This window comes from Elgaria multicarinata, chromosome 9, assembly GCF_023053635.1.
Source record: "Elgaria multicarinata webbii isolate HBS135686 ecotype San Diego chromosome 9, rElgMul1.1.pri, whole genome shotgun sequence".
NCBI lineage: Eukaryota > Metazoa > Chordata > Lepidosauria > Squamata > Anguidae > Elgaria > Elgaria multicarinata.
Genome location: NC_086179.1, coordinates 71,905,194 through 71,919,379, shown reverse-complemented (window position 1 = coordinate 71,919,379; position 14,186 = coordinate 71,905,194). Strand labels below are relative to the sequence as shown.

Here is a 14,186-nt window from a genome sequence, read left to right as displayed (position 1 = left end):
ACAGAAGGACTTGGCAACTCTTGGTACATGGCTAAGCTCTTTTGAGTAAATAGGTAAAACTGAAAGTTGTGGCACAGCTAGGCCACATTGTGCCACATGCTAGTCTTCTTAGAAGTGCAGGAGAATTCTTTACTAATTCCCCCTGCTCCCAATAGGTCAGTCTTAAAATGGGAACAGCTAATCAATATTGCTCAGCTCAGGAATCTGATTAAAGCTAGCGGGTCCATATTTTCACCCCAAATTGAAGGTAAGTACAGAGCAGGCAACTGCAATGCACACTGTCACATCAACAGATACTGATAAATGGGAACTCGGTGCCCAATCCCTAACTGAGCCAGGATAGCTTGGGCTCTTTCAGAGATGCATGACTACCCTAAATATTTAAATTTTATGGGCTTGTAGAAGAATAGTGAATGTGCTATACAAGATATTCTTACCCAACATATTAAAGGTTTAGTAGACCTGAAATCTGGGCATAAAGACAAAAGTTCCTGTTAAGTATCAAAAGATTTTTTTATTACATGTGAAGGGCACTGCTGAAACTACTCCCTGAGCATATTGGAACATAAGAAATCAATACTATTTGTAATGGGATTTGGACATGACTTCAAGAACAACATAGTTATTTTACTACCAGTATTGTCCAAGGTGGGGAAAAGATATAATCATAGAACTAGAAGTACTGAACAAAAAATAGAGAAAATGAATAATCAAAAGGAGCATCTTTATATGTCATGAGCAGAGCAGCAACACTGACCTTCTTCAGATGGGCCTGAAACTTCAAAGGACTTGAAAATTTGGCTTCATCCATTATAGCCATCTTGGAACAGTTAGCTGTTCCAATGAAGAAGTAAGTGGATCAATGCATTTTCCCAGCAGATGCAGGAATCTACATCCAACTTTAACCGGAAAGAAAAATGGGCATAATTTCAGGCTGCAATAGATGTCTCCACACTCACAGCAACACAGAACCTGCCCTTTTACCTGCTATTTAGCAGCACCTGGGGAATACTAGAAAAACCACAGCTAAACAGACAGAAATTGAAAAGGAAGAGACTACTATTTAAAATGGTTCTTTCCTCCTTTTCATTTTGTAATACAAGATTACCGCTCATAGGTGTGTGTGTGCATGCAAGAGAGAGAGAGAGAGAGAGAGAGAGTGCAGATTGTTCTTTCAGAAAATTCTAAACCAAAGTAACCCAGAGCAGTGATAATGGAAATAGCTAAAAGAATTTGGATTTCTCTGTGTATTAACAAGGATTGCCAATTCAAGATCCTGATAACCTTTAAAGTAATTTAAGAAGTATCTTGGGAGGTGGAAATTGTTTTGTCCCACAATTTTTTCAAAAAATCCTTACTATTTTCTTACGTTTGCCAGTAATGTCTAGTGGAGCAGTCTTCCACTGTCTATGGTGACCTGACGTTTAGCTGTTCTGTGGTATACTGGTCCAAACCAAGCCACCTTGTCAAGCAGGGGTAGCTCAGGGCTTCATAGCCTCCCTTTCAACCATGCGCCTGTCTCAGCTAATATCTGGGTCAACACATGCAGACGTTGCTGCTCAGCATGGAAAAATCAGGAATTGGGGAGGGGCTGCATGCATGGGGATGGGGACAACATGGGTGGTCGCATCCTGTCTTCAGTTTTAGCCTTCGTGCTTTCTGTAAAACACGGGAAGAGGACTACTATTAAAATGGCATTTTGTAGCCAACATAGGAGAGATGCCAATAGATCAAAACACAACAACATGTCATCTTTGCAAAGGGGTTATGCTAATCTTCTCTGTATAATTTCACTTTCAGCATAGATACCACTAACGGAACCACAGTTTCAAATAGGAAGAGAAGGGATAGTTACAAGAATTTATCATGGTTATAAATGGAGAAGAAAACCATTTGCTATTTAGTGATACCATCTCAGAACTGTAAAATGGAAATGCCTCTTTCAAAATGCACACCAAAATACTGCAACAGGAGCTGACTCAACACATGAACACCGAGGAACCAGTCATCTAGTTGGCAGAATGACGGAGATGTAAATGAAACTTGGAACTATTTTTACGATTTCTAGGATGAATGCATACATTTAAAGGCTTAATATATTTTTAACATGAATGTCTCCTACTCCCAAAGGAATATGGTTATGTACTAGAAGCAAGCAAGAAGAAGAAAAGATCTTCCCTTGACAGCATGTGATGCTATTCACAAAGATACTTCCGCTTCTCACCAAGACTGCAGGTGACAACCCAGGGCTCCTTTGCAACCTGACTCACAATTGTATGTATTGGAAGTAAGTCAGAAGTCAGTCTGACCAAGTTCAATGAGGTTTAATTTTATGTAAGTAAGTGTATAAGATTTCATCATAAAAATATGAAAGCATCGTCCAGTGTCCTGAATGTGTAGGAAAGGGAACAGATTTTATGGGCAATTTAAAATGTTCATTATAATCAACACGTGTTGTACTGATCCCCCACTCTGAATCGTTGCAGAAATAATAAAGGCCTCCGAGAGAGGAATCTGAAGATGCCTGCCTTGAGGGAAGCTTTAATTTTAGAATCAATTTTTCATCAACTGCTAAACCAGCTGTAAACTAATCATTTTTAATTAGTAGTCAAGTGTGACAGATACTGATAATTAAAAGTATGAACGAGAAGGAAACCAAGTAGAAAGAAATTTACTGCATTAACTTGTGTGCCGAGCTATACAAAACCACACTTATTCACTTTCTCCAAGTTAAGAGTACAATATATATATATATATATATATATATATATATCTGCCTAAGTGTAACTCATAAACTTAGTTTTCCTACATGCCCAGAAGAGCTACCTGAATTCATCTGTATGTGTTTTTGTATATCTCCTGGTAGAAATGACTGGGCTTACATATCCACCCGTGCCCTGTACACAATTATGAAAGTGGCAGGAGTTTAAAGAGAGAGTCTTCACAATTAAGCTGCGTTTTATCAAGCTTCAGGCTAAAATGTCTGGGAGAGAACATGTGTCCAATTCTAGAACTATGAAGAACAGTCGTGAGTTTATTGAAGCTGTTAATTAAGATGATGCTAGTTTGTTCTCAGAAAACTTTCATCCTATTTTCTATGGTTGAGCAGAAATGGTAGCTAATTAGTGCAACAGAAACAAACATTTTAGATAGATTTGTTTATCACGCCAAAACACCATGTTCACAGAATATGTCTGAACGATTTGAGCAGAAATGATTGGAAGGGCCCAATGGGCTTAGTTCCCTCTTTCCACACCCCCCCCCCAAATTGCTCCTTTTAAGATTACAGTCAGGGCAGAACTAGATATTACGTTTGACACAGGAAAATGGTAGCCCCATGTCTAGTTTTTCCCCTCTCTGTGTAATATTTGGCACACTTAACAGCATTGTGGCATCTCATTGTACATTTCCATGACCCCACTAGTGGCAACCCATCATGTAATGGGTCAGGGAAATGCACAGTGTGATGTCATGGCATAGCCAGCTAAACATTAAGAGGCAGAGAGAGACAGGGTTGATTTTATTTCAATCAAATTGATTTAAATCACTTCTCTAAAGGACTCTATTTTAATGATTTAATCACTAGTGAAGAAGATTCTATTTAATTATTTTTGTAGCAAACACACATTGTTGTTTCATATAACCTTAACACATATTCAGAGATGTAGGCTTCATTAGAAGGTGGGTACACACTAAGCAATTATTCTGAATTGTTTTCAGATTAATTTTCATTAAAAATGGAGTTATAATTTGGTCATTTTAGTACTAAAGCAGAATGAACTTGTGAAGTCATACAGGAGATGAACCAGCTCCAATTGCTCAATTAATCATGATATCTTTGTCATGATGTGTGTGCCAGAATTACCACCACCAAACAGGTTTTAAATTGTACTAATAAGATTGATTTCTTCTTCAACATTGACAAATCATGCACACGGAGTTATGAATGGTTAACTACTTCAGTTTTGGGCAATTTCAACCTCAACAGGTACAGAAACAAAATATTCCCACTCATGGCATGCTGGGAGTTGTAGGCATAAGCCTATTTTTTTATTAAATTCTTAAAAACAACAACCTTAAACCCAAATGTTTTAGTTTTAAGATTTTTCCTGGTGCATTGTACACATTGTACACAAAGAACTATCAGCATGCCAAATTTCAAGCTTGTACCTCATGTGAAGTGGGTAACAAACCCCCACACACACTTTCATATGTATTAAAAGAGATTAAAAGTTGTATAATTAGTATTCATGATGATATCTTTGACCTAGGCTCTTTTTTGTAGTCATTTTAAAGAAAATTTCAAAATCTAATTGAAATTTTAAAAAATCGATTTAAATTTTAAAAATTCAGATTTAAATCAAAAAATCTAATTTTTAAAATTGTTTTTTTAATATATATATATATATATATATATATATATATATTCAATTTTAATCAACCCTGGAGAAGGGTAAATCCAACATTTGATTTCAGCAGCAGTCTTGGGTCAGCAGTGTCTATGTCAGAATCAAGACCCAATACAGGGGGAGCACTGTAATTATTAATATGCCTTTTAATAATGCACTGCTTTTAATAATGTATTAGTTTTAAATGTTTTAATCAATTATATGTATTTTATGGTGTTTGCATTTGTGTTGTATCCTGTCTTGATCCAGAGGGAGAGGCAGTTAACAAATAAATAAATTTATTATTATTATTATTATTATTATTATTATTATTATTATTATTATAAGTGTCACAACTATTTTGAGCAAGGATGATAGCCATACTTGCAGATAGCCCACACGTACTTAACTCTGATGGGTAAACAGCACCTCAAGGAAACCAAAAAGGCAAGCATTTGTTTCTCCGCCAATGTGCCACAAATGTTCAGGTTCATACTAGTCAAAAGGGCTAGCTTTCAACAGACTATTTACATGGACTAATCAAACCTTACAAGACATATGTAAAATGTATTGACAGTTTACAATGTATTTTGAAAGTTTTTTAAAGAATAACAAGGATAACAGAAGATTGCATAACATGGTAATATTCTTGATTTACCCTCTCTACCTACTAATTGCACAGGTGCATACATTTTTAAATGCCCATTAATGAAAAATACAGATTTGACACATTAAATTTTAACAGCTTTGGGGGAGACATTAAACTTTATAATCAAGACCTGCTTTGAATTTTCATTAAGAGTCACTGATCCAACAGACTAACAGCTGTAAATTGGATCTAAAAATAAAATTAAGAACACAATTTAATGTGTTGATGAGGCAGCAGCAGTTCAGATGTAATGAGCTAAAACATACCAAAAGTAAATTTATATAAAAAATTGTTGAATTACTGACTTTCATGGAAGCAAAGTATATAATTGTAAGGGCTCTCCTTTTGTAATTTTTCTACAATTTGTAAAACATAGCCTTGGTTCTTTGTAGATCTTTTGACATTTATTGCACTGGTCATTTCAGGCCCCAGTAAAACCAAAATGAGTTGTGACCAAGTTAGATTGAAAGCAAGTTACCTAACTTAGGTTCACTTACTTTCAATGAGACTGAGGCCTTAGCTAGACCTAAGGTTTATCCCAGGATCGTTCTGGGGTCATCCCTGTTCATGTAAATGATACACAGGGGATCCTGGGAGCAGGCAGAGACAACCCCGGGATGATCCCGGGTCTAGCTAAGGCCTGAGTCTATACTAATGCTCGAATTGAGCCCAAGTACTATGGGTATGAGTGTTTTCAAGGTATGAAAAGATTACTCATTTATTGGCATTTCTAGGCAACATCATTCCAAGAGACTTGCATCTACAAATAATTCCTAAGTTTTTGCTGGGGGTAAGTGAAACAGCACATGTTTCAACTTTTTCAAGTATGGCTCAGGTGCTCTTATACAATGTTGACTCAAATAAATTAACCTGCCTCAAGGAATTAGCACCTCATTAATCCAGGAATGCCTTCCCTTGTTTGCAGAAGGAGCAGTAGAGTCCATTACCCCAATGCAAGAATTAATTTTGATTGCATTTGATTAGAAGACTTTTCAGGACCTAGGTCTGCTAGAGCAGTAAGACAAAATGGAAAGACATCTATCATATACTTCTGCAAATGTAATATGGTAGAGGGGACACTCTGAAAACTATTGTTATTATGTAGCAATTAGGCCCACAGCAGGGGAAAGAAAGAATTCCTAGTACTCTGTAAGATCCTAAAAACAATCTCATGCCTTTAAACTAAAATGTAACAAAATGCTCATCTGCTCTGCATTCAATCATATAATTTCACCCTAGAATGCAATTAGTCAAACCATACCCCCCACCAATATCCTCCCTTTAAAAACAGTAATTAACACAAGCATTACTAGTAGTATGGGGACACAAACTGAAAACAAACCACATCTTCTGAAAAAAGGTAGAAATGTTAATGCTTTAAAATACAGCTGCCGCCCACTACCTGAAGTAGTTCAGCTGTAGAGTTCAAGTAGTATAAATTGGCCACGTCCTCTGAGTTTTACACCCTTTAATCATGACACAGCATTAGAGATTTTTCAAAGGACTGCAATCTATATAATTTCCTTTTCAGCAGTGAACACACACTTTATAGTAAGCAGGGTTTTAAAAAGCAACTTTAACCAGAACTTTGGCTGTTTCTTCACCTGCCCTTTTCCCATGCAAATGACACACAGGGGATCCGGGGAGCAGACAGCGATGATCCCTCCATTTTCCTGGGACAATCCTTAGGTGTAGAAAGGGCCTCTGTATAAAGTAGAGTCTTGAGGTAAGGAAGCTGGTGCCCTTCAGATGTTTTGGACCCAGTTAGCATGTCCAGTGGTCAGGTTTTATGGAAACTGTAGTCCAAAACAGTTGGTGGACACCAGGTTGCCTACTCCTTATTTGGACTAATGATGACTAGACATACCATAAAGCAGAGGAATTCAGCTGTTTCAAGTGGCAGATTTAAGGAATATTAAAATGCATTTGCTGTTGTTTCTGATCCCCTGAGTTTGTGTCTTCTTCAGGTCAAGGAGGAAAGCTTAGAAACAACATGAGTGAGAAATTCTACCCTATCCAACCACTGCTGGCAGAGATGTCTAATTTTTCCCTCAGTGGCAGAAAATGCACAGAAATGTGCAATGGGGGGTGGGGTGGGGTATCTTTAGCTCTTTGGTCACCACTCCACAACCATGTAAATGTCTTTAGCTCTTCAGTCACCACTCTACAACCTGGTTGATCCATGTAACAGAAGGATGAGTGGAGGAATGATTGACAACAGAGGCTAGAATGGAATAATAGGTGGAATTCATGTCATTTGGAAAAGTGGGCGCTGACAGAGCAAGTTGGTTAGGAGGCAGGCAGAGACAGGTGAGATAGTTAAGGGAAAGAGTTAGACAAGAGTCCTACAGGTGGCAGTGTATTAATTTGAGGCGTATTAAGAGAAGTTTGGACTGCTAGGGGCTGGAAGCCTTATCCTGCTGGTCCAAATAAAATAAAGGTTTATTAAAGAATGAGGTTTTGGTTTAGAATAGATGAAGGCGAGAGATATCACAAAAAGTAAAATGAACATTTAAAACTCTTCTTTTATAGTCTAGACATGGAATAATTCTAAGCAACATCTAGTTACCCATATCAAGCAGGCAAGAGTGAGCTTTGATGTTCAGAAGGTGACCATTTTCAATAGGACAGTCCTGGACTTATGAATTCGGTGGATCAGGATAGTGGGATGAGAGAACAGTTTGACCCATCAATCCAAAGGAAGAAAGTGAGAAGGGACACAGCCTTTGGGAGGAGAGTCTAGCTACCCAGCTTTGACATGTATGTCACATGGGTGGTGTTTTGACATCTCTACGAGCACTAAGGCCATAAGCAGGAAATAGAGGCAGAACAATGGCAACCCAGCCATCTTGACAGGTAAAACAGAGTCTTAAAAAGAAAGCTCTAGAAATAAGGCCTCCCTCCTGTGATTCTCTATGTCATATTTCAAAATGTGTTTGGCTATCGGCTGTCCTGAGTCCAAAGCTACCTATTTATGTCTGCCTTGGAAACCTACTGACTGCAAGCCCACAGACACAACTGCCAAGGCAGTGCAAGCACAGAACTTCATAAAGTCAGAGAGCTGTTCACAGGATGGTGCCGATACCTTGAAAGATATGTGAACTGAGCAGCACTACATCTCATGACATCTTCAGAGATTGAAGTTGCCGTCAGATGTCAGTGCTTCACCAACACAAAACAACTGCTATGGCACAAGAGGAGGCTTAGAGAAGCTGAAGCAGCATGCTATTAGAAGGCAAACAGGGCAGGAAATCCTGCTTTTCCCACTTCCTGTGCATTTAAATAGCCCAGGATTTGCCAGCACCAAGTAGCACATGAGGGAGAAGACCAGCCCAGTAGCCTTTTGGGTCTGTTTTGGCCCTGCATTTTTTTTAAAAAACCAAGTATTGGGTTTTAAACTGGGCCACATTTATTAGGTGATCTGCAAGGGGAAATTCCTATCCTAAGAGGGCATTCTCTATCAGGCCTCTTAGCAGGCCTGTTCCTCATTTGGGCGAGCCATTCGCCACCTGTGGGTTGGTGCCTGGGACTTTGCCATCCCACGGGCTTCCCCTTATGGGGTAGGGAGACCTTCCGGTGTCGTTCCAACACAGTCTGCCTAGGCTCTGAGTGAAAGAGGAGGGTCGGCCTCAGAGGTAACCCTTATCTCTCCTCCCAGGCCGCTAGGCTCAAAGTGGGGAGCCTCAGGTGTTACCCCTCACCTCAATGGTGCCTGCAAATGCTCACCACCCCCATAACCCCTCTCAGGATGCCCTACCGCCCTCAATCAAATGTGACTGAATTATGAACATGAACCAAATTAACCTATTTAATACTCCCAAGCTGTCCTACAGTATGAAGTAGGTGAAAAAACTCTTGGCCAAATGAGGACAAGAGCAAAAAATTCCTACTCGGTCCCCTACTGGCAACCAGCAAGCTCATACTGCGTACAGGGTGGGAGGGAGGGAGCTGCATGACGAAAGAGGTAACCAGGAGGGGAAACTTCAGTTTTATTAATTCTAATCCCCTCCCGGCCACATGACCCAGCCTGCATGCCAGCCAATGGCTGGCTCCTGCGTCTCCTCTCTTGACCCCACCTGCAACAGCCCCCACACACCCAGGCTATGCCAGGTGTGGCATGATGGCGTTAATGACTGCAGATTGCTCAGCAAAGGGGCAAGGATTCCCATCATACAGGCATTGGAAGGTTAGAACAGCAGCCTTTGACTGGCAGGTGATGTGGAACAGACTCTAGGACTGGGTTGCCAGTCAGTGACTCACTACAAAGCAAACCAGCTCATTTAGCCTACAGGCCTTTCACCAGATCGATTTCTGGAAGCATCCATGTGCATACCTTTAACATTTAGTTAAGGTAAGTGCATGATTTGCTCAGTGCAACTGATCAGACAAGGCAATGTGGAAAGAAATGAGGGGGTAACCCTATGGTACCATTATCAAATAATCTTCTCGAGGGCGGGGGGGAATCCCATTAAAATACAATGTACTTCTATAGCCTCGTTTTTAAACTACAGTAGAAAGGGTAAACACCTCATCTTTTTCCACTTTGCAGCAAAACTGCTGGATTAAAGCAATTAATTTTGGAGGAAAGTTGCAATTGATGAGAAAATGAATCTGCATTTATAGAGCACTCTTCTGGTTTTTAAAGCTTATTTTACACTTTTCTGCAGGAGGTATGACAGCTCAGCTTATTAGCAGTTCCCTTGGATTTTGCAGCATCAAGTATTTTTCTTTAAAAATTAAGCATGAACGGTATCTTAAAATGCCAAGGAAGCCTGGTAGATTTCATTCATGTGCATTTTAGAACTATGTTACCCTTCACAGCCTATACATATCTATCTATATACATAGATACGCACATGTGTGAGAGACAGAATGCATGAAAATATACATTTATGAAACACACTTAAATGCAATTGCATCTAGAGAGAGAGAGATTTATCCTCTCAGGAAGTTTTACTTTTACTTCTTTTAAAGCACCCATTCTTCTATTTTTAAGCACTTCCCTTCTTAGAATGCTACTAACAACAAGCTACCTGGAAGATGTCCAGTAAATATTTAACTTTGTTGCCTCTGGCAGACATTTCAGAGATTTTAGGGTCTTTGAATAGCCATGCTTGGGTTACTGTAACTTGGGCTTTGCTGCCTATGCAATGACTGGTAGGCTGAACTCAACAAGCACAAACGAATCCTTAAATATGCATTGCACAATGCTCTTTATTAGAGTTAAAATTTGACTCTTGCCCCAAAATGAAGCCATTTTTGGTAACATAAGGCTACTTTTGGTATACTTTCAGCACGTATATTCCTGCATTGAAACTTCTCAGAATAGTAAAGGCTGCTGTGGGGACAGAAACATCCCTTCATCCAGAAGTAGACCTGTCACTTACTATTCTAAAATAAACTCTGTTGAGTATATTTACTGGGTTCACACATGAAACTAAGCCACAGGGGGTTGTTAATCATCAGTGATTCCAGGGTGGCGTAGCATGACGTCCAAACCCAGAACAGTTTCCAAATAAATGCAAAACAAAAATGAAATGGTTGAATTCTCTCTCTCTCTCTCTCTCTCTTTCTCTCTCTCTCTCTCACACACACACACACACAGAGAGAGAGAGAGAGAGAGAATGAGAATGTTGGTCTGCTGCGGAATCTGCAAATCAGATTCATAGAAATTCCATTTCATTTGAAACCCTTCCGGATTTTTTCAACACCCTTAATTCTAAGTAAGGATCCTTCATAGAATGTTTCTAGAAGTCTATGAATCACTAAAAAAAAAGTCTTTAAAAATATAGTATGAATGTAGCTTAAAATTCAACATCACTGATAAAACAAAAGCAGATATTATTATTATTATTATTATTATTATTATTATTATATTTATTTGTATCCCGCCTTTTGCCCAATGCTGGGCCTCAAGGCGGCCTTACAAAGTTTAAAATATACATGGGGGGGAGGGAAACAAAACCATAAACAATTAAAAAAATACACAACAAAATTATAAGACTAAGATATTATAAGATAATAAGATAAGATATTATAAGATATTCATTGATTGGGCAGAGATTAAATGTGTAAACTAGCAATTAGATTTTGCAAGACAAGAGTAGATTGTGGCAGACATAAATGCAGCAATATATGCAAGCTTAAATCCAGAAACATTTTTAAAGCAACTAAAATAGTAGTTTATTCATGTTTTAAAGAAGCAAAGTTGGCCTTCTGTCCAACCGCATCATAGAGGAAGAGAGATCTTGTATTCTCATATGCATGTGATTTAATATCTATGTTTGGGAAAGCCCCTAAACCTTTGAACAACTGCTCTTCAGCATAGGCACAGGAAGGATAACATTTCTAAGTGGAAGGCCTTGGGAAGTATAATGCTGCTGTAACCTTTTGACCAGTGGAGACTCTGATTGGCCCTTAGTGAAGTCTACCAGCAAAGCTGAGGCAGAGAGATGAAGGCAGGCAGTAGTTCCACATAAGATTCAGACAAATTAGCCAGAGAAACAGAAGAGATAATACTAGAGTGGGCAGCATTTCCTGAAGAGTTGTGAAATCCAAACATAGATGGAGAAAACAAATAGTACCTTCAAGGCAAAAAACGTACAGCGCTTGAACTAACATAAATCCTGAAAGATTTTCATGCCAGAAGAAACAGCAGCATCTTAAAAACAAAAACACCAAACAAACAAACACCACTTCCCTGTACTAAGATGGTTTCAATTATACGTCCATCTATCAAGAGGAAACAGCCCGAGGTGTTGAACATTGAATGTTCTGTACTTATTCTTCTCCCCCACCCCACCGGCCCCTTCTTTTTCTCTCAGTTTGCATCTCAGCCACACATTCATGTTATCCCATGTCTTCACAGATACATATAAATCCCAGTGTCACCTTGTGGGAAATGTGCTCAGATTTCTTAGTCCCTAGTCAAATTATATGTTCCTAATAATGTTCCATATTCCTTTTCACCTCAATTTGGTGGTACAACCCATATGATTTGTTTATGGTTCCATATCAGGATCAGTGTCTATATTCCTACCTAAGTCATTGCAACATCTCAAGGTGAAGTGTTCAGCAGTGGGTATTTTCCTCTCACAAAGGGAAATAACATTGTCCCCTTGCATCATATCAATAACAAACAGAGAACTTTATCTTCTTGCTCTGAGGCAATAAGAAGTGTTGTTGTTTTTAAAAAGGAAACTTTTATTGTCCCAGGGGACAGAAGAAAGTGTGATCCATTGACTAAGGACAGCCAATTCATCAATAACCCATAGTGTAAAACCCATGCCAGAATTCAGGATTTTATTTATTTATTTATTGCATTTATATCCTGCTTTTTTCCCTCCAAGGAACCTGCCTGTATTTATATCCCACTTTTTTCCCTCCAAGGAACCAAAGACATCATACATAATCCTCCTGCTCCGCTCCATTTTATCCTCACAACAACCACCCTGTGAGGTAGGTTGGGCTGAGAGTCTGTGACTGGCCCAAAGTCACCCAGTGAGCTTCCGTGGCCAGGTGGGGACTAGAACCTGGATCTCCCAACTCCAAGTCCAACACTTTAGCCACTACAGTACACTGGCTCTCTATATTAGACTATTCCTAATTTCATACACTTAAATGGAGTTACCATATAAGAAGGGAAAGGCACAAAAAAAGCAGGTCCTTCCTCTCTTCAGGCCAGAGTAGAAAGATTTCAAGCCAGAGTAGAAAGATTTGTCTTCAGGGAGCATCACATATCTGTTGATCCCTTTTCAATTTTGCTCTTAGGAGTTGAGGGAACTTTGCTATGAAGTTATAATACTTGCACTCAATCACAAAATTAATTGTTGAGAAGGGCTTTGTTCGGACATGACAATAAGCCATTGTTTATTGTGATGTGAATGAGCCTAGACAAGTTTCGGGCTTGTGTACTGCCCCTCACTCCCCTCATTTGGTGGGCCACAAAAAGAACAGCAGGAGATTTTGCTTTTGTTTCTTCACCTTGTGTCATCTGAACAGGATAAACTGTGGTTAAACTTAACTAAGTTTTGTTTGAAAGAAGCCGACTTGTTTCAAAGTTTGAACTTTGTTTCAACAAACCATAGTTAAGATTAACCACAGTTTAGGGTTGCCATTAATGCTGAATTGTCATTAACCAGCTGCCTGTATAAAACACTCCCTTTTCTATGTTTTTTGGACTGATTATTTATAGTGTGGTATGGACATCTTGGGTTTTGCTTTAATATATTTTATGCTTTCAATGTCATGTTTAATTTTATTTGGCCTATGTTATACCCCAAACAATTTTATTTCCTCAAATTATGAGCCCTTTAGGAACAGAACTATTAAGCCATTCTGAGCTCATTGGACAGAGTAGGATATAAATTAAAATCAATCAATCAATTCAATCGATTAAACAAGGTAACTTTCATGCTGCCCACTTCAACACCCTTACGATTAAGCCCTTTTCCTCAAATAAAATCTGATTATTAAATCTGGAGAGGCTTTTATAGGAGTCCCATCCTTGATAGAGGGGTGACAGCAGCAATGGAGTTGTAAGGCTACCCCAAGACTGTAGAACTCACCGCAAAGAGATGGATTTCTATACATACATGGGGGTGTGGGGAAGGGTGGATATGTTAAATGTACCTGTTTCCAGAGCAGAAAAGTAACTGGTGCTATATTGATGCCATATGTTGTTGTTTTTAGTGTTAGGTTTGTGTCACTGCTGTCATTTTTATTCATTACTGTATTAGGTTTATATTGGAAAGCATTTCTAAATTATCTGTGACATGGGACATATATGTTATATACAACATATATGTAAAACATACACACACACACACACACACACATATATATATATATCAACAAATATGTTGTTTTATACTTTGAATGGTTTTAATTTTTGTGAACTGCCCAGAGAGCTCCAGCTATTGGGTGGTATAGAAATGTAATAAATAAATAAATAAATAAATAAATAAATATAATAAAAACCTTGAGTACCCTACCAGTTCTTGGTGGAATGCCAGAAATTCCAGATTGCACTTAAAACATTTTGGGCAGTACTTAATGGGCTGTAAGCACTAATTATGTAAATTATATTGCACTAGCGTAAAGTACTCTAGCATAATACTAACAGTGTTACCTGCCAGTTGTACCCACTG

General features: G+C 38.7%; 1 protein-coding gene and 1 non-coding gene across 3 annotated transcripts in view; both read right to left on the bottom strand.

Annotated features, from left to right (window-relative positions):
* PLXNB2 (plexin B2) overlaps positions 1 to 14,186 on the bottom strand; it is a 335,450-nt gene that overhangs the window by 269,510 nt on the left and 51,754 nt on the right. The gene's annotated exons all lie outside the window — the stretch shown is intronic.
* Positions 1,718 to 1,821, bottom strand: LOC134404364 (U6 spliceosomal RNA). Its single transcript, XR_010025871.1, has one exon. It is a non-coding gene; the product is annotated as a U6 spliceosomal RNA (small nuclear RNA).